This window comes from Leptinotarsa decemlineata, unplaced genomic scaffold, assembly GCF_025532065.1.
Source record: "Leptinotarsa decemlineata unplaced genomic scaffold, Ldec_3_MD MMD2_tig00000035_RagTag_RagTag, whole genome shotgun sequence".
NCBI lineage: Eukaryota > Metazoa > Arthropoda > Insecta > Coleoptera > Chrysomelidae > Leptinotarsa > Leptinotarsa decemlineata.
Window position 1 is genome coordinate 10876333 of NW_027412540.1, and position 25223 is coordinate 10901555.

The 25223-nt window shown below is 35.9% G+C and overlaps 1 protein-coding gene across 1 annotated transcript in view; it reads right to left on the bottom strand.

Annotated features, from left to right (window-relative positions):
• The window catches only part of LOC111509913 (heterogeneous nuclear ribonucleoprotein C), a 650389-nt gene that overhangs the window by 139264 nt on the left and 485902 nt on the right, over positions 1-25223 (bottom strand).

The window sequence follows — 25223 nt, forward strand, 5'->3', positions numbered from 1 at the left end:
TTTCAAATTCGATCCTCACCATTGGGATCTCGGAAACTATGAGTGCCATTTTTTGCCGAAAATTCAATAACATGTACAATAACAAAATGTCATTGAGTGTAACAAATTGAAAGTCAAATTTAGGAACATCAAAGTCAAAGCCTATTATGATAAGAATCAATTTTTTCAATATCTTCAATTTTTCGAAAAAAATGATAACTTATGATATAGCATCGAAAAGGTAAAATCCGGTTCTATTCAAAACAGGAAGAATCCAATGTAGCACCCATGAGAAAAAATAAAATTGATGATGGTGGCCGGAAGACGGAACGTCGGATATCAAATCTGGAAACACCATAATGTAGCACAGGAGAAGTGACAATTTGAATCTTTCGAAAAATAAAGCCAGACAAAAATAAAAACCATTATCCGAAATTTCGGTTTTTTTCCGGATATCTCCGGATATACTGGGAATTTCAAAATTTTCTCAACGGCATATTGTTAGTCAGGTAAATGTGCAACTTTGTCCTAATTCACCCATCATCGTATCTCTCATAGTTTCCGAGATCCTAATGGTGAGTATCAAATTTGAAACACCCTGTATATACCTTTTCCAAAGCATTCTGGAAATTTTTCTTGCATCTTCATATAAAAATTCACCATCTTATGAGACAATAAACGTAGTTATGACTAACTTAGTTTCTCATTATGTCAAATTCATCAAACTCTGTTTTCGTTCTCTTCGTATAGTTCATAAATTTCATCTAATTTTCTAGAGAGTGAATACAATGCCTTCTAATGAACAATGGAACGAGTGCCATCAGCTAAAACCAACATAGACAATATTCAAAATGTAAATCCCAAAGTAAGCACTTTCAAAGTAAATATAATTAAAATGTGCAATCGTGGTACAGAAAAAAGACCAAAAGAAACTTAATTGGAATTATAAATGAAGTTCAAATTTAGGGTGTTTTCGCTAGGCCCAGGGTCGCTTTTGCCACGTTTTAGAGAAGTTATACTGCGATGTTATTTGTCTTTCAAGTTTGTTAGAGAGGATTAACCCTGATTGTTTGGGATGTGGGTCTTTATTTGTAATTATCTTTCGAACAGGTGTTACAGATAAAGTTCCAAATAAACTGTCTATATAATTTTAATCGAACAAAATTACAAACATTTTAGGTGAATGTCTCTTGTGGTACTATGCTAATATTAATTTTGAAAATTTAATATGTATCTCTCATCACCCTTTTCTGTTTTTAATATAATATGCTTACCATGAATAATAGGAACAAAGAAGTCACCTCTCGGGTCATGGTATGAGCATTGAAGACATTCTTTATTTACATCTTATAAAATAATTGAGCTACAACCTAACTATGAAACAATTGAAATGCTGTAGGGATTTATCTGAGTTAATTGAAGTTTATATAATGGTTTGTCAGTTACTGAATTGATTGACGCCAAAAACATAGCATACCGATCGCTATCTCAGATGAAAAAAATTGAGGTGAATTTTTAAGGAGCTCTAGAGTGCTACATAATACAACCATTGAGCCTTATGGTATTCTAGTTGTTGCCCGCGGCTTCGCCCGCGGGCATTTTAAATATTTTTTTATCAGCCTGAAACTGACGGAAATCTGAAACCCCTTTTTGCCCCTTGGTGGTGGAAATTCCTGATTCCCTTTCTTGGTGCTTATTCTCGCTATACAAAGAACATACCTGCATATTTAGGTTGTACGTTGATATTAGAGTGTCAGTCAATCAATAAGTACTCAAATGAAATGTATAAAAAACACTTTGGTCTAAATAACACTGGTATATCTCATTTATACGAACGGTTTCGGGTTTGACCCTATTATCAAGTTTTATACTTGACAATGGGGTCAAGTTTTATACTTGATAATGGGGTCGGACCCGAAACCGGTCGTATAAATTAAATCTACCAGTGGTATTTAGACAAAAGTGTTTTTTTTATTCATTTCATTTAGGTGATCATGGATTACCATAAAGTGAACAAGTCATCAATCATACATATTTAATCAATAGGTACTCACTTATACAATATTGAATAGCGTCAGCAAAAAAATCTTAAAGGATTAGAATGAAATACATTGGTAATCCTACTCCTACTAATGTTATAAATGTGTGAAGTTTGTAAGGATGGATGAATGTAATGTATGCATTTACGTTTATTACTTTTTCAAGGCAACAGCTCAAAGGATTCATATATAAGCTGGTATATACAGTGTGTCAATTTGAAAACTTCCCACCCTCAATATCTCCCTTCCAGTACATAATATAAAAAAATGGTCAGACAGGTCAACTTTATTTGCAAGGGGGACACTCTGAATGAATATTTTCAACCCTCGGGGTTCAACCCCCTAGGAGGGGTGGATGTTACCCTCAGAATTTCAAATGGAAAGGGGGGTCAAGTGGCACATCATTTTGAAGGGCATTCAATTCTCTTGCCAATGATACCTTTTTCATTAGTTTTTGATGAGCAGTTTTTGAAAAATAACGTTCCAAACGAACGGTGATTAGAAGTGAATAAGAATAAATGATTAAAACTCGCCCGCACTAGATGTTTGGTATTCAGGTTGGTATTCAAAACAAATGATTGTAATGGACTATTGGAAAAGGTGAGCATCGTACTAGGTAGCATCGTTCCAACCCTTGAGTAATATTCGAATTCGTGGATGTGAGAGGAATGTAGAACTACTTAGTTAACGAAATACGCATCGAGTGCAAACAAAAAATACTAAATTGCAAAAAACAAATTTCAACCATCTTGTTACGCTTTATCTGATTATATGTTCAAAATGTTGTCCATTCTGCTCTAAACAGTAATACAGTCTGTTTTCGAACTCCTCTCGAACATTTTGGAAAACTTCACCACTAATTGACCGGCATGCTGCTGTAATTCGTCCTTTGAGGTCATCCATATCAGTGGGCTGTGTTTTATAAACGACAGATTTGAGATATCCCCAAAGAAAAAAATCTAATGGAGTCAAATCCGGTGATCTCGGTGGCCACTCAATTGATCCCCTTCTGCCAATCCATCTCTCCCGGAATCGCTCGTTCAACCATTGTCGGACGGGGCGAAAATAATGAGGTGGCGCACCGTCCTGTTGGAAATGTAACAAATCTTCCTGCAACAGTAAATTACCGTGTGCATCAATTTGAGTTTCGAGCTCGTGAGTTATAAGTGGATCGATAGGTGCTTGAAGCATATCTAGGTACAGATCACCATTCAAGTTTTCTTCAAAAAATAAAGGTCCGATAATGGCATTTCCAAGAATACCAGCCCAAACATTAACTTTTTGTGGGTGTTGTGTATGTCCTTCTCGAAAATTGTGAGGGTTTTCGTCACTCCAATAGCGACAATTTTGCCTATTAACATTGCCATTCAGGAAAAATGAACATTCATCACTGAAACAGATATTGAACAGAAGATTAGGTAAAGCATTGATTCGAAGAGTCATGATTTCACAGAATTCTATTCTTCTGTCATAATCATCCTCATGGAGCTCGTGGAGAATCTGCATTTTATATGGATGAAATTTGTGCATTTTCAGTGCTTTCCTTACAGTCTCGTGTGACATTCCCGTCTGTTCTGCTACTGATCGTAAGGAGCTAGTCGGCTCTGCAGCAAATGTTCCCAACACCTCAATTTGAGCATCCTCATTCAGTACTCTGGGGTTATTCCTTTTTTATTCTTCACCGAACCAGTTTCGGAAAACTTTGTCACCAAATCAAGCACATACCGGTGACTTATATTAAGATTTGGATTTCTTTCATTAAAAAGAGATGCCGCCCTTCGTGCGCACTTGCCCACCTCTCCATAAATAAAAATTATTTCAATTCGGTCTTGGATAGTGTAAACCATTCTTACAATTTATACACTTTCTAAGGTATCGCTGATCAGCTCAACAAATGAAACTGAAATGATAGTACTACCAAATGGTTTGAATGCGATGAACACCTTTTTTGCTCAAAAAACGATACTTTTTATAGCAGAAGTAACAAAAAAGGGATAAGAGTTTTAAATCCGATAATAAACCCAAATGAAAGTCACCGAAATCAGATAACTAATTAATGTAAATTTTTTGAGGCTTGTCTAATTTTACCCCTGATGGAAAGTTGAAAAGCTGACCCGTCATCACAAGTTTTACTTATAAGAGAGTCAATAAATTGTATTTCTTTGCATACTAACTTGATAACCAGGCATTTTAGTATAGGCCAATTCTAATTACTTCTATTAGTTTAGAACTACATTTTCGGATACTGCTGATCGGAAAATAATAAATGAGGGCACCGTCGGCAAGCGAATTGAATGCCCTTCAAAATGATGTGCCACTTGACCCCGCTTTCCATTTGAAATTCTGAGGGTAACATCCACCCCTCCTAGGGGTTGAACCCCGAGGGTTGAAAATATTCATTCAGAGTGTCCCCCTTGCAAATAAAGTTGACCTGTCTGACCATTTTTTCATATTATGTACTGGAAGGGAGATATTGAGGGTGGGAAGTTTTCAAATTGACACACTGTAGATACATTATGACCTGGAATAACACATAGGGTAGGTTATCCCGGTAACGCGGGTAAAACAGCGAGAAACAGTTGATATTGTATATGCGGGTACCTATTGATTGACTGACACTCTTATATTAACGTACAGTCGTAGAATCTTGAAATATGCAGGTAGGTTCTTTGTATAGCATGAATAGGCATCAAGAAAGGTAATCAGGAATTTTCAATCCCAAAGGGGAGAAGTGGGGGTTCAAAGGTTGTATTGTATTTCATCTGTTTTGAAGTTGTGAACCTGAAGTTTTGGGTTGATAAAAAAATATTGTAAATGTTTGCTTGAAATGGTCTGTCGCGAAACTTGATGTGACACACCAAATTTCATGTGGGCTTAGCCGCGGCCAACTGTACTAAGTAATGAATAGCTTCTAGAATCGAATTGAGGTACCTATAAAGAAATTCGCAAAACTAACACAACCGTCTACGACGTCTGACCTCACGCGTATGCCCGCGTTCGAATCGCGTTCTCAGCGATGGCGCTTCATTGCTTAGACCACCTCACTACCCTTGCGCATCGTTCCAGGTCTCTTTACAGTAGACGCGACGCGTAATAGCTTACTGCGTTGCGTCAAGTTGAACTTATCGTGATAACTTTTAAACGATGCGTCCAAATACTTAGTGTGAAAGATAAAGTTTATCTTATATTAAATACTTGAAATGACAATTACATCAATTTTTATAAGCATTTGACAAATATTCTAAAAAAGTATCTAATTCAATTTTATTGATTGCTCAGTATTTTGCATATACTTTTTGAATGATGCAACTGATTTTCCTCCATTTTCAGTATTTTAATATTAATATATGTAACAAAAAGAATTTGAAGCTGCTTCATAACGTCTGTTTATTAGGTACTTCAGGGGTACGTTAAGGAGGTTGCGTTAATGGCCATGGCACGATTGCCCACGGTTGGTGTAAACCTCGAAGTAGAAATGGGTCAATTGAGGCTGGGCCTATGGCGGGAAGCGCTCACTGCGCAACCTCTGCTGCAGACAACAAGTGATGCAATTGAACCCAAGTTTGTGTTTAATAAACCCTACAAAATACAAATTACGCAGAATACAGAGTCAGATGCTGAAAACGCAATACGGATTCATACAGACGGCTCAAAAACCAAAGAAGGCTCAGGATGTGGAGTGTACTCCAGGCCACTAAGCCTAAGGATCAAGTGGGGAATGGAAAGAAATACCAGCGTGGTCCAAACAGAACTGGCTGGTATCTCAATCGTCACAAAAGAAATAACTAAGAAAGGAATTTCTGGCAAAAACATAACAATCTGCACTGATAGCAGACAAGCACTATTAGCCTTGAACAGACAGCGTGTTACCTCGGAGCTAGTACTAGAGTGCCACCAAGATTTAGCCAAAGCATCCGTAGATAATAACATTATCCTGAGGTGGGTTAAAGGGCACGACAAGAGTAAAGGTAATCGCATTGCCGACTCTTTAGCCAAGGAAGCGGCTGGACTAAGAATTTTAGGACCCAGTGGCACCCACGGCCTGATGACTTCGACAATGTTACACCCATGCTAAATCCTTAAAGAGATGGAATGAAATCAATGGATGTAATCTTGCCAGGATCACCTTGTGCGATCCTGGGAAGCTGGCGCCGAAGAAATATCTGGCGATGACCAGGAAAAATCTACGCCTTACAGTAGGATTTCTGACTGGCCACTGTCAACTTAGGAAACACCTCCATAATATGGGGCTAGTAGACACACCTCTATGCAGGATGTGTGAACAGGAAGATGAGACTGTCAGGCATGTCCTGTGCGAGTGTAACGAGTTATCGTCAATAAGAGAGTGTGTGTTCGGCGAGTCTTGGCCTACAAGTCCATCCTTCCTGAAAAGGACAGGATGGACGATGACCTAGGAGGACAACTTCTCGTGAGGATGTACAATGGGTCACATGTGGCCTAAGTGCGTGGGCTTACACTCACCCTTCCTACTCTACAGATAGGTACTTCAGGGTGTATACCTACAGAAGATCCAACACAAATAATATCAGCTGATGCAACCCAAATACAGGCAAATTTACCTAAAGAAGCTGCAGTACCTGCACTAAGCTGTTCGGACCGCATAAAAGGACAAACAAGAGGATGACACGTTCAGTTTGAGAAGAGCCTTGATGATGATGGGACGACCAGCTGTCGAAAGCGCTCGCATATAATAAATAGGAGTTATAAAGCTTCAAATCCTTTTTGTAATATATATTAATGTTATGTACATATCTCCTATAGCGGATTTTCATTTAGAACTTACGGTACGGTACATGCTCTTCATGTAACTTCAACAGTTTAGGTTGCGAATATCAAGATAGTTCTCAGGGAGCAACAATTTTGTCGACTTACTTGATGGTAATCGTTATACTATGACCCTTGTGAATTGTAGCCTATATGTTATTTTGATGTATGAGTTGTATTTATGTGAAGTTTCGTCTAAATCCGTTCAGTCGTTTAGGCGTGAATCAGCCACAAACATACATCCATCCTCATAAACTGTCACATGTATAATATTAGTATAGTGTTGTTGAAAATAACGATTTGGTGTTGGGATAAAACTCCTGTAACAGTCGTCACTACACCAAAGATTCTAAACACTGCATCACAAGTTTATACTTACAGAAAAAACTATATGAAAAATTAATCTATCTGCTGAAACGCATCTTGATGTACGGTATTGATTCTTAATCTTGATGAATCCAGATGACCTAGTTTTGATATGTGCTGATATCGAATAGGACATATCTGCGCACTCACCATCGGCGGAATAGGAATATTCGTATGTCAGGAAGATTTGACGCGATTACCTTAATACAAACAAAAGTTCATGCAAATGAGTATCAGAGCAAACCACGATCTAATCTACCCGGCAAATATAGGTGTGCTTAATTACAGACTGTAAGTTGGGTAAATATTCCTTTATCGTCTTCTGCAGGCCGCAGCTTGTCCCACAGATAACCCCTGATGAATATGTAAGAGCTCCTGCAGGATGCATTTCGTACTCGTATACTGGCCGTTAAACCTTCCGGTTTATTAGCTTTCGTGTTGTCAGACCCTCAACGTTGACTTTACATGTGTTTTTGTTCCGAAACAGGCGGAATAATTTTAATTATTGAGAGGAAATCTCAGACTTGAATCTAAGCTGTTCTACGGTGAAATGATAATATTAAATTATTTAAAGAAGAGGGAACAGGGAAAGTTGATTTATTGAGCAGAAAGGACACACCCATCGATTCGATCTTGAAAAGATATGGGATTCATATCTCATCCGAATTATTCATTAGCAATTTTCAAAATATATGCCGTGAGAAACGCAGGGATATCGACAATTGTTTTTTATTTGACATTATCTCTATTCAGAATGTTTTTGTAAATATGTATATCAACAACGTGAAACTGAAATATTGACGAATAGATTCACTCATGAGAATTAAAAAAATGATGGAAGTACTTGAATAATTGCCTACAAAGATTCGCGAAATTGTTTCACAGGAATAGCATAACAATCATTTTGAAACCTATAATAAAATGTTCACTTTGATATTGCATTCAGAAGGTGAATTTTATGCTTTTTCTAGACAAGTTTGACAAGAAATTCTCAGGGTACGGACTTAAAAATATTAACAAAAGTGATGGAGTTATTTCGATCCGACCAAAGATTTTACTTCATCATATTTCATTCTGTATTGAGCAGAAAGTTCAAAAAGATCAGGTCTTCAGAAAAAAAGATCAATTATGCGCTCTATCTAATAACCGGCCATCAATATCTTTTCAATTTTCTTGTTTTTGAAACAACATGTAGGTTTCAACGTACACCAGAATTGGTGTATGTATTGGATTCCTTATTGGTTTCGAAATGATGTGTAATTGAACTATATTTTGCTGATTGGGAAGAACTTTTTTTTCGAAAGTGAGATTAGATTATACTTATCCACGATTTTTCTAAACGTTCAAGCTAGCTTCGAATCTGAGGGGAAAGTGATTCAAAAACTTAAAGAGATCTTTGAACTCTATTAGATTTGAATTATGGTAATTACCATATCTTCAAATAAGCGGTACCTCACAGGACTCAAAATGGGGGGACTTCCAAGAATTGGCCAATGAAATCAATTATTCGATAGATAAAAAATTATTGGATCATGAATTAAAAGCACAAATAATAAAAATAACAAATCTAACTTTTTTTAATGTTAACTAACGAATGCCGCTCGTTATTTTTTCATGGAAGAATGCATTGGTCTAGAGAAAAAGACAGTTTAAATACTCAAAAACGTGATGAATCATAGTAATCTGTAACCCAGATGACCGTTCCGTATGCGCCCAATTTTAAAATTATACCCATAGAGAGTCTGAAAATCATTTATTGCATGGTATTTCACAGCATAATAATTCACAAATCTGAAAAATATCCCAAAAATATCAAAATTGAATCAATTCATCTTCGAAGAATCATAAAACGTTACTGTGAATAATTTCAATTGTATTCAAAAACTTGAATCAACATGGATTTGGACAATTTGAAGTCGTAGAAGGGATCTTGAGGAGAAATTCACTCAATTCTGAGTTCAAAGTTGGAATTGAAAAAAATCAGATTCTGATCCTGAATTTAATAAAAGTTTGAGTTTGGAGTCAAAATTTGAGGAAACTTTAATAAAATTATTGACATTTTATCATTTTATCCCGAATTCAATCTCGAAATTTTAGTGAATTCCCAACAAAAATTCAGAATATGGTGAAATTTAGTTTAAAGAACGTGTAGCTTTTCTAAGGCTTCGTATATTTTGACTCAAATTATTGAAAAATATTTATCCCTAAAACAAGTTATCCGTAATTGGATGATTGTGAAATAAACGATTTATTGATTGAGTCAAGAAAATTTGTGATTTTTCTGAAGATTATACTACTTGATATAAAATTGAGAATCTCATCAAAATTGCGACTTGGATATTAATTTTGTCGAAATGGAGGTCCGGAAAAATTTTCTCAATTTCAAACATTTTCCTATAATGTGATGTCTTCTGTTTTTCTGATATCCAGACTAAAATTCATAATAAAGATATTTACACCCACTTCTGGTACATCGAGAAGTGCCACCATCCTAAAAATGTATCAGTCAAGTTTCCTTCGTCGACTTTAGTACACAGTGAAATTTTTCCTTGTACAGTTTTCTACATATGGAACAATGTAGTTTCTTTGGGGGGGGCGAGGTATATGAAAAAGAGAAATATTTAAACAGTAATTTCCAAGAGTGTAGTTTTCGGATTTTTATTGTCACATTATTGATTTCTGTTAATACGATTATCTACATTTACACAAAATTTGAAGAAATATTATAATTATTATACAAAAATGTTGATTTCAGATCAGAATAAATGAAACTTCTTATCTCAAACTGAGCTGCTCACACTATATTGGAAGCATCGGTTTCCAGTGTAAATATTACGCTTAGGAAAATCAAGCCTGAAAGTGGCGATGAAGAGGGTAAACATATAACGTCAATATAGCTAACTTGGCTCTAACCTGATTGTTCAGTTTCAGTTTGAGAAGCCTCTTTACGAGATGAGGTTATTTTATAAACCCTATACCAAAAATTTACCGTTCTCGAGATAAACATTCATTTACTCATAAAAAAACTAGGTAGTCGGCTCTCGAGTGATTCCTCCATAAAATTGATGTGAAACATAATTATTAGGCTTTTATCGATTTGTAGAAAATCTGTTTTTCCGTTAATCCCTACGAACGACGACCCTCAGAAGTCGAAACTTGTGTGAGCTTAGGACTCACTAGGTCTTACCTTTCAACGTGTGAATCCTAACACGGGTTTATCGATAGCAAGTGAAAATAGATCGTTCAGCCTGGGGTTTGAATCACTGACCAACACGGCGGCTGATGTGAGTGAGTGAACAAAGCACCCACGTCGAACCGACCGGCTAACGACCGACTTCATCGTTTCGTGAAAGTAACATTTCCAAAAATTATACCAGGTGTTCGAAATTGATGACTAATTCTGATAATCTAAAAAGAGGCCAAAACTCAGTTTGTTAAATTCTAACAAACTGTATTTTAGGATGGTTTTGAAATTTCGAAATGATTTCGACTCTTTTCCATGAAAAATTTCGTATATCAAACAAAATAAATGAATTGAAAAATATGTATTCTTAATGTTTCGTGATGTAGAAAACAAATGTACTTGCATCACTCTGATTGAAAATATGGTAGACACAGTGCTTCTATGATCGAAGAAAAATAACATATGAAAGTGAATTTCTCTTCATTTCATTTTTCAAACCATGAATGATTGACGCAGTTGAAAGCGCTTCTTTTCTACTGTTTTATTTCTCCATTTTCATTTTAACAGCGCAGCGTTCAGCTTGTTTTCCAGGTAACCGGCACTTTTTTGAATATTCATTTCAACGCTTCAGGAAACGTCATCCGTCGCGATTGTTGGTGCGATAATGGAGAAAAGGGAGAAGTCACGACTCCGACCCGAAAGGCAGCTACCTGTTGCTTTGCTCTGATGTATGGGTAACTACAGCTGCGTCACCCGATGCCAACGTTCAATCAAGTGTGCTCGTCATTGGTCTCATATTCTCCGATGCTGCGTTTTCTTATCTTCTGAGTACCAGCAAGAGAACAGCTTTCACTTGTGATTAATACGTATTGAAATTGGGGGGATCGAATTACAGAAAAGGCGACTGATTGGTGATGATGATGTCGATATTGATTTTACCAAAACTAGGTCCGAAAACAATTTTTTTTCGATCTTAACATATATATTTATGATTGATCAAATATTTCATTCAAATGATATAAAAAAAAAAACTGACCATAATGATGGAAATAAATTATGAGGATTATGAATATCTTGCTTTGTGATGTGGGAAGTTGAGTCAAAAGGAAGTGGGAGTATTTGACCTACAATGCAACATACCGGGGTTTATTGTGGCTCAGATCTATTCTATAATCTGGTATAAATAAATCCAGCTGATTAACTCATTTGGTGGGTATCGTTCAAGTCCGATGGCGAGAGTGAATCGGATTTCTAATTCGAAGCAAGTATAGGCTTCCATTAATTTTCCAACAGAGACGGCACGCACTGCCTTCCAACAATCAGATTTCTTTATATAATAAAGATCACAGTGCCCTGTAGAAGAACTGTTAGACAAAGGAGGTCATCCATGCTGTCATCAAACTCTATTCTGAAGGATTTTTGTCCATTTGGACACATATCCTTCTACCGAGCCAAAGCCTCGATTAATAATAACATTATCCTGAGTTGGGTTAAAGGGCACGACAAGAGTAAAGGTAATCGCATTGCCGACTCTTTAGCCAAGGAAGCGGCTGGACTTCGACAATTGTGGAACTACACCTATGCTTAATTGTGGAACTACACCTATGCTTAATCCTTGAAGAGATGGGATTCAATCAAAGGATGCAATCTTGCCAGGATCACTTTGAGCGACCCAGGGAAGCTGAAGCCAAAGAAATATCTGGCGATGACCAGGAAAAATTTACGCCTAACAGTAGGATTTCTGATTGGCCACTGTCAACTAAGGAAACATCTCCATAATATGGGGCTAGTGGACACACCTTTATGCAGGATGTGTGAACAGGAAGATGATACTGTCAGGCATGTCCTATGCGAGGGCCCGGAATTATCTACAATAAGAGAGTGTGTGCTCGGCGAGTCTTGGCCTACACCTGCCTATATAAAGGAGATGTCTCCCAGTGACCTGTCCAACTTCCTGGAAAGGACAGGATGGACGATGACCTCGGAGGACAACTCCTTGGGAGGATTTACAATGGGTCACATGTGACTAAGCGCTGTCGGCTTACACTCACCCTCCCTACTCTACATATAAACATATGTGTCAATTTGGCGAAGCCTAACGCGATGCGGCAGATTATGGTCATCTGTAATCGCTTGCAATACCCTGTCTTGCAAGAGGGTCAGCAGCTTCTTTTCCCAGTGGGGCAAAGAATCCTGACTGAAGACATTCTGTTGAATCTTCCAATTGGAGAGATTTCTTTGGCATATTACTATTGACTTCCACCAAATGCTTCCAGAGCGGCTTGGCTGTCGCTTGCAATTTTTGTCTGCTCATCTCTTCAACACACAAATGAATATCGTAGGTCTCCGCTCGAAAGAAGGTTGCATATTTCCCTAGGCAGATTTATATCTATGTTTTGGGTTTGCAACTGTATACCAGAACCACCAGAACGTGACATAGTTTTCGAACCCTTTCTGTAGTGAAAGTTAGTTTCTCCTAGTATCTGTTCCACTCGGAGTTGCTCTCCTTAGTATTTGACACAATCTTCTGTTTGAGTTAAGACGCAGTTGTCAATTGGATGTATTGTGTCGAAAGTCATCCCTAGAATGCTGTTACTTTGAATGTCGGCTTAAGTAAGCTAGGCACGGCATTAGTCTGTTATTTGCCAATTGGTAATATGCATAATTATGAATATTGTCCATCTACCCTCTTTTTTCAATGATGTGTAGAGAGATAGTGAGTCTGGAAGGGTTTCCATGGCCGCTGATATTGGGATGATGATGACACCAAAGATAGCAAGGCAAGGCTTCCACTATATGCTTGAGCCGGCCACCAGACAGTTTCACCATTGATTGTTGATCATTGACCATTGATCTAACAATCACCACATGGATTTCTTGGGACCCTAAATCTTGAGATTTTCCACAAATTTCCCGATGTGTCTATAGGTTGACTGTGGCTTTTTTTCACCAAGGATACAATCAGATTCTATTTGCTTTGAAAGAAGACTTCCGAAATGAAGATGAGTGTCGATTGAAATATTCTGAAAGGTTGAGTGAATAGTATGAGAAACGAATAACATTACTTTACTGATTTTGTTGTTTCTATTTTGTGGCTATTGCTGTGAAAGTCTATGTTATTTTATTTCATTTGAATTCCAAAACATCAAACAATTTAAACATTTGAATAAAGATGAGTTTAAAAAAAGTATGCGATGGCATATATGGCAAGTACATACAGAATATGATTGAAATTTTGAGTATGGCCAGAACCGTCACATCATAAAAAAACATGAAAAAATTGCTATATTTATTTCATTCACATCATTACTCCTTTCTATAATTGTATTATATGTTAAGATGATTAATCAAAATCGAACTGAAATGCAAAACGTAGCTATCATCTGAAACCACATCGAACATAATTAGAAAGTTCTGAAGTAATAAAGATTGAATGTAAATGGAACGAAGAGTATACAAGAACTTCTTGGTTATGAAGAAACAAAATAAACAGGAGATGAAGCTCGCCTAAAGTTTGAAAAAACATTTAAAATTTTCTAATTTGAATTGACATTGTAAAACGAGATGAAGTGCAATGTTATGGAAGATGGAAGTTGTGCAAACTTTGGAATAATAAAATTCCAAACTCTCGGCGGAGCTCTAATACGCCTTTTTATTCAAATTTAGAATCGACTTTTATGAATTTATGGCTTCTACGATAGCTTTCTAGTGACCCGGTGCGTTGCGGAGTAAAATAATATAATTATTTTACTGACTTTGTCATGACTCTCAGTAGGTGTAGTTATATATTTAATCATGTTGGAAAAGTTTTGTTGAGTAGGCATAGTTTACAGAAGATAATGGCAATTTTGTTGAATTTGAGAAATGGATGTATTCGTTGTTGATTTGGTGTTTGAAAAAGTGAAGAGTGATTATATTGTCAAATGAAACAATGTTTTTTTGTTTGATATCAAGTTTTCATTTCATCCATATATTGACTGAATCAATGAAGGACAATTTCAATGTCCATAGAAGTATGAAAATATGTCTTATAGGAACAGGACCATGAAAAAAATTGAAAATTTTCAAAATCTTTGAGGAAATGTGTTTCAATAATCATCTGAATCATCGCCATGATAGAAAACATAACATTGAAAAATAAAATGAATTACAGTGTGAGTAGATATGCATCACAATTTTTACACACAATATTGTTTCGTTCAAACTCGACTTCCCTTCGAGATTTCTTCGAAACCTAGTTATTTTTAGTTGATGATGAAACAAACTTTGGCGGAAATACCGGGAGTATACTGTTTCTTGAATAATATTCAGGTTGCAAGGGTAAGTAGGAACTAACATGTGGGAAAAAAATCTATCAGAATCTATTTTCTGTCAATCAGCTGTCACCCACCTATGAACGACCATTCTCAGAACTCGAAACTTACGCGAGCTGTTGATAACCGAGGTCTTACCTTTTAACGTGCGATTCCTAGCACGGGTTGGAGGTTAGGCAGTGAAAATAGATCGTTTGGACACTGGGCTCGAACTACCGTCTCTCACAGTGTTCGATTGAGTGAGTGGAACAAACCACTCACGCCAACCCAACCAGCTACCGACTCGCGAAAGAAATATTGGAGTTAGTTTCGGATAGATGTCGAAACTGTGGCTTTACTATGAAAAAAACAAAATACGAAGTTTTTGAAAGCTGAAAATATTTTAGTCATAGAATCGATAAGCATGAGTTGCATGAAGGTGAAAAAAACTCAAGCAAAGACTCAAGCAAAGACCTATTTTCAAGAGCGCTTCAAACCGTTGAATGAGTTCTTATAGTCCGTGGCCGTCCTACTGCAGAATTTGTTTCAAAGCTTCCAGATTCGGAAAGTCGCCGGAAAAGAATCGCAAATGTCGCTGCACAAGGAGTCACGCGTTGGGGATACCTTTCCTGATAGATGCGTCTGGCCTCGCCTGAATTTCCGTCAGCCAAGCCATATGCAAAAACCATACCAGCCATTTCAGCATTCGTAAAGTTGGGCATGGTACCAAAAAATCACTTTATAAACTCCGAACTGTGAATTTGTCAATTAATAGTTAAAAATGTGACCGCGAACTTCTATTTTCATTAACAAACTTTCATAATCTACTCGATTTAATCAACTCAATTTGCAAGCGAAGAGTGACAGAAATTATTGAAATCAAAATAAAGTAATATGCATCGATATAGAAAATTGTAAATATCTCGAAAACGATCATCTCTAGCGTTGTTGAGGAAGTATACCTTTTTTACTTGGGAAATATGTGGGAATTAGGTTTTTTCATGAAAAGTACCAGAAGTTAACTGTCAAAAGAGTTAGGCCAATTTTAAATAAATAATGACAGTGTACGCAGCGCCCTCTAGATGTTACATGAAAATCAATACGAAATTATGATTTCCTACGTCAAAAAAACCCCGGTTACCGAATTTCGTGCGAATAATTAATTTTTTGCAAGAGTTATTTTCAAAAAGCGAACAAAAAAATTAGATTTCGATACCCCGTATCTCCGAAACGAAGCATTTTTGGACACAAGTTCATATAGACTTTTTTTCTTAAAATCATCTCAGGAATACGTCACTCGAATATTTCAACGTACTCATGTTACACCCTGTATAGTGATCATGAAAAATATAACTTCAGACATCAAGTATCAATTCAATATATCAACACAAGACTAATTGAATATCCAATTGAAAACCCATTTAGGAAAAATGGCTCCAGTATATTCTTTTCCACTGGTATTTTCATACTGAAGTATTGACTGATGAGAAGCCAATGTTCCTAATAACGACCACACAACTTTTCATCAAGATACCAATTTTCATCATATGTTTGAGTAAAATTCAACAGTTTGCGATATAGGTTCATGTCGCAGGATTTGGTTTCATTTTTGGGCCTAGCAAGTGTCTGAAACTGAAACTAAAATTTTGAAATTTTGCAATGGAAAGATGGCCTGCAATACTGAAGAAAATTATGCTTTCATAAGAGAAACAAGCGAAAACATTTACTATAATTTTTCAAAGTTGAATAATGGTCCAACTGAAGTGAATCGCTCACTGTATGTTTCATAGAGTAGTTAGATAGTTAAAATAAAGTGTTAACCTCACTTTCTTCTGTTTGTAAACGATTTTAGGCTACAGTAATTTTTCCACTTCTCTATTTCACAAAATAAAAATCAGTTTTGAAAACACCATACATTGAATGTTGTTATTATTATGACACTAATGTGGAATCTAAATATTTCATTATTAGTTCCTGATATTCAAATAAAAATTGACTTCAATCTCTGAAAGTGATTGTCAGCCATCACTATCATTGATGCTACATGATGGACCTGGTAGGTAATTATTTCTTAGTGAATAATATGAAATGAATATCAAAAATAACAGATTTGTGAAGAGTCGCTTCTGAATGATATGAATACACACTGGAACATTATTACATAATTCAATATTTCAGAGGTGGCATATAAAATATCCATAACCAGTTTTGGCTGTATGAGGTTTTGCACCTATTCATTATTTCATTAACTAGTTGTGAGTTGGAAAAATAATCAGTTCAAAATATTTAACACTGTTGGTAATTATTAAATAAAGAAAAAATCCTAGACCAAATATGTAGTATCGAACATGTCAATTTTCACTCAATATGAGTTATCATTCAAAGTGGATATAATCAAAAAATATAAAAAAAAGTATACAATTTGAACTATGTGTGCAGATTTGCACGTAATATCCAAGGTGGAATGATGGATCTCTCAGGACTGATGGAAATGCTCAAAATGCACCTACCACCTGAATGAGGTTGGCCAAAGTGATATATACTGTCCGCCACTCGCGATGGAACACCCCATTTTTACGGTAAAACATATTAGGGGGCAAAATAGGCTCAAAATTCCTTCAGATTCGTGATCAGGACTACCAACTTACTACGAATACACTTTTTTTCTGAAAAAATTCCAGTCCTGAAAAATCCGAATTTGTCTCACTTCTTATGGAAACACCCCCGTATCTTCTGTAATATTCGAGGTGGAACGATGTAACTCTCAGGACTGGTGGAAATGCTCAAAATGCACCTACTACCTGAATGGGGTTGGCCAAAGTGATATAAACTGTCCGCCACTCGCGATGGAACACCCCATTTTTACGGTAAAAAATATTACGGCGTAAAATAGTTCGCTTCCAATACCTGAACCCCTTCATTCTATCTGGAGAGTACTCTCAGGTATGAAAGATACAGATGCTGTGAGATGCTATCATCCATTTTGAGCCTATCTGAGGAAAATGTCACATCACCAAATTCTCAGATTATCAGATAGTGTGAAGCAGTGTATGAAAAATTATCGATGGCGGCATCTATTATAACTGAAGAAGATTATTCGTAAAACTAATTCTGGTTGCTGAACATCCAAATTCTATCCCAACCAGAAGTGAGAGCTCTCGATCGTTGAGCAACAACTGCAAAAAATGGAAAAAATCTATATTCAAAGGTTCATATCTCGAAAACTGTACAATTCTGAGCTTTGGCTGTGGACACTTTCAATCAGCACATCAAGAACTACAATATATCAAAATTTCGGCAAAATTCAAGGCAAGCCATTTCTCATAAGAAAATGTGCGGGGTCCTTTATCAAAATATTGAGGAAATATTTTATCATCCGAAACAAAATTAATCTTTCTTCTCATTGCAACACCGAAACAACTGTTAATAATAATAATAAAGAAAAAATCGCACTCGATTAACAGGTAGAATTAAGATTATTTAGATTGCTGAATTGTTGTCTGAAATCATTTGAAGGGATTGAAACTTATCAGCTTCATTGAATCATGCGGTGCCCTGAAATCACCATGGAAAACAGTTGCTTATTGATATTTACTGTCAACCTGACAATATTGTTCAAAGATCTTGTTGTATCAACCCCCAGACCAGTTTTCATTGCATATGTTGTTTCTAGTATTGTTGTTCTTTGAATCACCGTTGTTCCTGTTGTTTCTGCCGTGTTTTTGTTCCCATTGTGTTTATTGTTCCTATATTTGTATTGGATATTGTTCCTGTGTTCCAGTTGTTTTCTGTTCGTGAGTTCCTGTTTATATTTTGATATTTCTGAAGTTCCCAGTTCAACTGATATCAGCTCATTTTGATTGACAAAGTTCAACATGGCACGTGTGTCACTTCAAGCAAAAATTGAAACTGGTTTAATTTTTGGTGAAGGGGCGAGGTCTTATCGTGAAGCGGCCGCTGAATTTAATAGAAGACACCCGCTAGAGGTAGCTGTACACGCTGGAACTGTACATAAAATATATAATCTATTCGTAAGCACCGGCCAAGTAACAAAGGATAGAAAAATTGTAAAACATCATATTGATGATGATACGATATTGGCAGCTCATCAAGCTGATCCTAGAATCAGTTTGAGAAACTTATCGCTTCAACTCAATATGAGCCGCAGTAAAATATGGAGGTATTTGAAGAGGCATAAAATGCGTTCAAACCCAAATTTTTACATACTTTGCACGAAGGAGATGAAATCCGCCGTATTGAGTATTGTTTATGGATGCAGGGAAATTATCTCAATGACAGGATTTTTTTAAAGTATATCTTATACAGTGATGAGGCTACCTTTACCACGAACGGTGTTGTATCTTCCCAGAACATGAGGTTTTGGGCTGAAAGAAATCCAAATTGGGTGGTGAATTGTAGAGACCAAATATCTCAGAAAGTTAATGTCTGGTGTGGTATCCTGAATGAAAATATTATCGGGAAATTTTTTTTCGATCAAAATTTAAACGGACGAATATTCGTTGATTTTCTCGAAAATGCATTTTCCAATGTGTTGGAAGAACTACCTTTGGATGTGAGACACAGCATGATTTTTCAGTTAGATGGTTCACCAGTTCACAATAGTGGCATAACAAGGGTTTGGTTGAATAGGAATCTACCTATGAAATGGATAGGACCCAATAGCCCTCTCGTACTATGGCCACCACGATCCCCAGATTTAACTCCACTGGATTTTTATTTATGGGGAAACTTGAAAAATAAAGTTTATAACAAATGAGAAAGATCTCCGTGCAAGAATTATACAAGCGTGTAGAGAAATCACACCTAGAGAACTGAGAAGAGTTGGAGGAAATAATAGAAGGCGCATAGAAAAATGTGTTCGATTGTAAGGAAATTTCATAGAAGGCACGAAAATATAAAATTGCCAACAGTTAAATCATTTGAAATTAATGTTTTGTTTTTTAATTGAAAATGTGATTTTGAAAGTAGTACTTCGAAAGAATTTTGAACTACATAACATTTTTCGCCACAAAATATCCTTGTTTTTATTTTTAAATAATGGGAAAATGAAAATATGAACTAACATTAACCATCCTAAAAACCTCACCGATTACATGTTTCCGTTCCCTATACAAAATTACCATTTTCTCTCTTATTGAGAAGAAATAACTTTCCTGACAACAAAATAAAGAATAAATTATTTATGTGAAAATAAAAGTCGAATTTCTCTTAAACAATTTCATTCATGTTTTGATGTCAAAACCAAAAAAAAAAATCTACTTCAATTATTACGGAAGACACGGGTGTGTTTCCATGAGAAGTGAGACAAATTCGGATTTTTCAGGACTAAAATTTTTGCAGGAAAGAAGTGTAATCGTAGTAAGTTGGTAGTCCTGATCACGAATCTGAAGGAATTTTGAACCTATTTTACCCCTAAATATGTTTTACCGTTAAAATGGGTTGTCCCATCGCGAGTGGCGGACAGTGTATATCACTTTGGCCAACCCCATTCAGGTGGTAGGTGCATTTTGAGCATATCCATCAGTTCAGAGAGTTTCTTTGTTCTACCTCGAATATTACGGAAGATACGGGGGTGTTTCCATAAGAAGTGAGACATATTCGGATTTTTCAGGACTGAAATTTTTTCAGGAAAGAAGTGTAATCGTAGTGAGTTGGTAGTCCTGATCACAAATCTGAAGGAATTTTGAACCTATTTTGCCCCCTAATATGTTTTACCGTTAAAATGGGGTGTTCCATCGCGAGTGGCGGACAGTGTATATCACTTTGGCCAACCCCATTCAGGTGGTAGGTGCGTTTTGAGCATTTCCATCAGTTCATCAGTCCTGAGAGTTTCATCGTTCCACCTCGAATATTACAGAAGATACGGGGGTGTTTCCATGAGAAGTGAGACACACTTTGCATAGGTAGTAATAAATTAATATACATACATTATATAAATATAAACATATGACACTCATAAATTCACATACACATACACGTAAGTTTGAAATGGACAATTTCCGTGATATGAAATATGTAAATAATACAAATGTGAAAGTATAGAATTGTAGAGTAAGATTATTTACAGAGAAATATCCACAAGACTCTTCGAAATATTCATTCAATGCAAAATGAGCTCTGCCAATAACAATTCTTTCGGTGATGTATTGAATGTAACAGCATTACAAGGCTTTATCAGAGTGATGAAACTGCAGTTACTCCAGTTACAAAAAAAGTGGTAAAAAAACATAGAAAGTTTCATTCTCCATTTTTCATGACTACTACATAATAATATACTATAAACATTGAAATACACGAAAGAAATAATATTTTAGGAACAACTATTTTCATATGAACTTCCAATTATACAAAAAACCGCTTTTTTCTATCCAGTTTGTACTCCAATCATTCGTTATGGAATCCAATCAGATATCATTCACAGGCTTGCTACACAATATGGTATAAGGTGAAATCTTTGCTAACATAGAAAACTTTCACCCTCAAGGGCCAGACTTTGATGTTTTTGAATGAGATATTTGCCTTACTGCCTTTTCAGGACCAATCTGGACAACATTACAAGATGAGGCAGACATTTATAAAATTACAACTTTGTCACGAATGAGTTAAATCTCATCATGTCATCGATGTTCGCATTAAGGATAACAGTGTTCCATGTAAGAGAAATTTTACCTCTGTCATATACTATGTTGTGTACCAATCCTGCGAATTATATCTGATTTGATTCCATAACGAATATTTGGACTACAAACTGGATATAAAATAGTATTTTTTTGTATAATTCAATGTTCATATGATAGTAGTTGTTTCGAAAGTATTTTTTTCATGTAATTCAATCTATTGCAAACACATGAAAACATAATGATCTCCTGAGGACGCTAACTTGGTCAGAGGAACGCGCGACAAGGGACCGTAATTTTTGTTCTGCTTTCAGAGGTCATGAATGTAGTTATTTCTGCTACTTACTGTACCTAAGATGCTTTGTCCATGGATTGTACTTGCATGTAAAAAGTGATAACCAAAATGAGTGCAAAGAAAATTAAAGTCAGTCTGTCTCCAGCTATTGTTTCAATTCAGGGAACCTTTACATGGCGCAGTCAGTATGATTAGAACCTACGCTCCCAAAGGGAATCTGCCATGATTTTTGGGTATAATCACGTATGTCCGTAGATTTATTCCGAATTCGTCTAATAAAAACTATCCACTTCGTAAGGAGTCAAGAAGACTGTAATATTTGACTGGTCAGATAGACATACGAAATTTTTCGAAGAATATAAAAAATAGCAGTTGGTTTGCCTGTGTTGTCATTTTTTGATATAAATAAACCGGTAACAGTCTCGGTTGATGCTTCAAAAGATGGAGTGGGTGCTTGCCTTTTGCAAAATAATCTGCCCTGTGCTTACGCTTCAAAAGCCCTTACGGATACTCAAAACAATTAGGCCCAAATAGAAAAAGAACTATATGCAATACTATTTGTGTGCGAACGTCTTTATAAATTTGTTTTTGGTAAATCATTCGTTGTAGAAAGTGATCATGAGCCCTTATTAGGTGTATTCAAAAAGCCTCTAACATCATATCCTTCAAGATTACAAAAGATGATGTTGCAACTACAAAAATTTGATTTTGAAATAGTTTTCAAACTTCGAAAAGGTCTTTTTTTTATTTAGGTTTCAAACCGCATCAACCACATAGGGTTATTAGTGGCGGTACATATGAGATACGATTCATATCGGTATACATTGAATTCAATTAAATATATGGATTCATTTGCATGTTTTATTACATTATTCCATTCTCTATATAGAATGGCGGATATGTCTCCGGTCAGCTTCAATTCGTTTATCTCTTTATCTTCTTTTTCAGATTTTCTCGACTCTTCTTTCTTCTTGGTGAAGTTTGAAAAGCTCAATCTTAAGGTCTTTTTATTGCAGATGCCTTATCCCGATCATATTTGGAAACAAGTGGGAATGATGGTACTCTTGATGATAATTTGGACATTTGAGTAATAGATATGAATTTTAGAATGACTGATAAAAAATATAGAGAACTAGTTGACAAAATTTCAAGTGATTATGAATTAAATTTTTTTAAAAGTATTCTAAAATATGGTTTGCCATCGGAAATTAACAAAGTTCCTTTGGAAATTCGTCATTATTATAAGTTCAGGAGTGAACTGATTGAGAGTAATGGGTTATTGTTCAAGGGTCAACAATTAATTACACCCACTGATATGAGACGTGTTATCATAGAAAATATTCATTTCGGGCATTTCAGCATAAATCGTGCCAAAGATTGTTTTTACTGGCCTGGCATGTTCAAAAATATAGAAGATGTTATTTCAAATTGTAGAATTTGTTTGAAATATAGTTGTAAACAACAAAAAAAGCCCTTAAGATGATGGCACTCCAGTAACACGTAACCGTAAGTTTATTGGAACTTTACCAATGGAAGTGAAGATAATACAGAAAAGACAGAAGTCAATAGTATAAATAAAATTAATGTTGATAATTTTGATTCTGATGATGATATAGAAATGGCCGCGTCTGATATCACATTGTATGAAGTACAGACAGATTGAAATATTGATTTAATAATAACTTACTTCGTGGTCTTGGTTGATTTTGATTGGAAAAAAGTATGATCATGTATGTTTCAATTTTATTTAAATGATTAATGTATTTCTGAACTTGTTCAGTTAATTTTGTTATATATAAAAAAAGGAGATGTCATGAATGTAGTTATTTCTGCTATTTACTGTACCTAGATGCTTTGTCCATGGATTGTACTTGTATGTGAAAAGTGATAACAAAAATGAGTGCAACGAAAATTAAAGCCAGTCTATCTCCAGCCATTGTTTCAATTCAAGGAACCTTAACAGTTTCAGTTCGAACTATAATGTAATTCAAAGTTACATGGAAGTAGGTTTTGGAAAAGGAAAATTTTGGCTTTCTACTTCTCCAACTTCATAAAAAAATTATGTGGGAATCTGTCAAAGATAGGGAGAAAGCAATATTCCGAATTTTTTTATGGACAAGTAGAAAGCCAAAACTTTTCTTCCTAAAAAATTATTCCCTTCTGAAAATATACCTGAATGCAGTTGTTTCGAAAGGTTTTTTCTTCCAGTGTGTGTCGGAAAGTTACTTCTTTGCCGGAACTTTGTATAGAGTTGATTTTTTGAAATTGGAAGATTCCCACATTTCTTTGTATGAAGATGGAGAAGTAGAAATGCAAACCTTTTTTTCTTTCACAAGAATTTCAATAGATGAATACTCATTGCTTTGAAGTGAAGATCTGCCACCTGCCCAATTAAGCACCTGCTACGACAGTTTTGTTCTCAGAAAAACTATCATTGCACTATAGTCATGGAACACACATAGTTGCTGTTATGATGATTAGGTCTGTAATGTTTCGACAAGCGATTAAGATGCGTCCGCTATATATTTATTCGATCTTCTTCTGATGCATCTTCCATAAATTCAAATATATAGTCCCTTTGACACCGCCGCTGCGATGCTCCAAGGTGCTCAACAATTCAAATATTCCGAAATACATTGCCGCCTTCACGGTCATTTCCAAGTCAATTTAGCGACTCAACATCCCGCATGCAGACGCCGAGGAAATTCAATTAACTTTAATGGTTGATCCGACCATTGCCGACCGCGTATGGAAACTTCGAACGGAGCAGTAAAAAAGCACAAGCTCCAACGCCTTCACCCCAATAATAACCTTGTAATGGATTTGGAATTAAGCGATGGCTTTTCCTCGGAGAGTCTTTTTGTTTTATTTGCATATTCATTGGCACAAAATATTACAATCGCGGTTTCCGGATAGAAATGCTTTCCCGGAATATCGGAGAAAAGGAAACTACAGTGCACTGCAATGGTAAGGAAAATAGTTGAATGATATTTGGAAATAGGAATATGAAACTATAATTTCAACATTTTTGTTATTCTAAATTTTTTATTTGGAACAATAATGAATTATTAATCAATTCATAGAATTAAGTTCATAAAAAAAAGAATAGAAAAAATAACACCTCAAAGGTGCTGCTTCGTTACCTCCTGTCTATAAAATAGGATATATGCCTCATCATTCACAAGCGATTTTGGTGAAATTGGGGACACGTGTGAATCATTGTATTCATGCCACGTGCCACTATATGGGTGTTTGCAATGTGCTGTGTAATGCCCGTTGTAAGTAGTCTCACTGTGATTTGAAAGTGCATATAGATTATAACGAGAAGGAGCCACACTGTCTGATGCATAATTGCTCATATATAATCCATCTGAAGAAAAGTCAATGGAAACATTCAACTCGGCTGAAGATGTGCAATACACTATGTTGTTTCAACAACGTATATTATAGGTTTGTTCTGGTTCTACGATTCAGGTTCTAGGACGTCAGGATCATGCACAGTTGATATAGAGTGTTGTGGTTTATTGAAAATGAGTTCGGATTGTTGAATCTTCTGTTCTGGTTTTCACTGCGAAATGATCTTAAACTGTCCCGAATCGTTCTTGCTTTCGAGGCTGAACTGTCGAGAACTATTCCCGTTGCTCA